Source organism: Musca autumnalis, unplaced genomic scaffold, assembly GCF_047663935.1.
Source record: "Musca autumnalis isolate F117 unplaced genomic scaffold, ASM4766393v1 scaffold_4, whole genome shotgun sequence".
Classification (NCBI taxonomy): Eukaryota; Metazoa; Arthropoda; class Insecta; order Diptera; family Muscidae; genus Musca; species Musca autumnalis.
The window spans coordinates 90782245-90783812 of record NW_027411977.1 but is presented as its reverse complement, the minus strand read 5'-3'; the positions used below and the strand labels follow the sequence as shown (position 1 = coordinate 90783812).

The 1568-nt window shown below is 36.9% G+C and overlaps 1 non-coding gene across 1 annotated transcript; it reads right to left on the bottom strand.

The window, feature by feature from the left end:
* Window positions 1-413: 413 nt before the first annotated feature.
* Window positions 414-486, bottom strand: TRNAR-ACG (transfer RNA arginine (anticodon ACG)). Its single transcript has one exon. It is a non-coding gene; the product is annotated as a tRNA-Arg (tRNA).
* Window positions 487-1568: the final 1082 nt, after the last annotated feature.

Below are 1568 nucleotides of genomic sequence, written 5' to 3'. Positions count from 1 at the left end.
CCGATGAATATTTCGATGTGTTACAAACGGAATGACAAATTTAATTATACCCTCCATATTATGGTGGAGGGTATAACAAAAATCTGAAAAATGTTTTGCTGATGAGCAGCTTCACCACAGCAAAAATTAAAGGAAATCAAAAATCTCATCTTGAAAAAGTTTCCGATTTCACTCATAAATCCCCATATGTATATTATAGTACATCAATCAGAGATGTCAATATCACCAAGATAACCGTTAAAGTTCCATTGAATACACCCTCAGATTTGTTTCTTCCATTACCCAGTCCATGAGAATGAGGAATATGGTAGTCGCAAATCTTTAATAGGTATAAAATCAAGGCTTTCATTTCCGTAATTAAAAAATCCAATAATAAAAAAATAACAAAAAATTTCATTAACTTACAGCGTCTTCGATCCTGCCAGGAGTCGAACCTGGAATCTTCTGATCCGTAGTCAGACGCGTTATCCATTGCGCCACAGGACCGTTTGCAAAAACGCCGTCTATTTGCAAATTTCAAACACTCGAGAGAAGAATTTAATTCTCACAATATGAAGCCCAACAAATGAAGAACAACAACAAACACCGATATGATGTATATATGTATGTACGCGAACAATGTATGTACATAACACAGCGTCTCTGCAGTAAACGGAACAAACTCAATTGGAACACGCAAAGCTTATATGAGGGTTGTATACAGAATTGTGTGATTTTTTCAATCGTTGATTCAAGCGAAGAAGATAATATGTGTTCTATGAAGTTCTCCCACTAAAAATCGTCAACACAGATCCATGTTTTGGAATGCATGGGGGGGCATACCATACCTCCCTTTCGATATTTTCAGGGTCTTAGCTACATTGTTTGACGGAAGTATCCATAATTTGACATTTGAGGTTCCCTGCACTTGCAAAACTTTTCCACCAAAAATTGCCAAGGTAGGTCCACATTTTGATATATCCCCCATATATATGGTAGAAAAACTTCTCCGCCTAAAATTTTGGACAGTAAAGGAAACTAACTAGTCCATTTTAGTTCAGAATATTTTATGGTGGAGCGTATGAAAAGTTCTGTCCGGACAAACTTAACGACTTTTTACTTTGTTTTTAAACAGCTTACTTAAGCCAAAGAAGCATCTGTTCTTCATGTTCTTTGTTGTGCTTATGGCGGTGCCGAGGTAGAATTAGTCTGCAACAAACTCAAAATTAAATGAACCAACTTCCACAGTTGGTGCGAGTACTATGGGCGTATTACACCTCGACACCATCAGCACGATCTTGTCGCCGTTTACTTCCAGTTCCACTTAAGTATATTTTCTTTAATATTGTTTAAAGGTATCAGTTACTTACTTTACTAATCGACCCCCCAGCAAAAATTTGGTAGAGACATGTCATTACTTTCTGCATTACCAGGTAATGTGTACTCATTACCCTCCGCATTATCACACAGTACATATATAAGAGTTAACACATAACTAGTTACATCCTTACTTACTACTAACTTACTAAGAAATGAGTGTGGTGGCACAGAGCTAGTGTGTCCGACTACAAATTCTAGAGTTGTGTGTT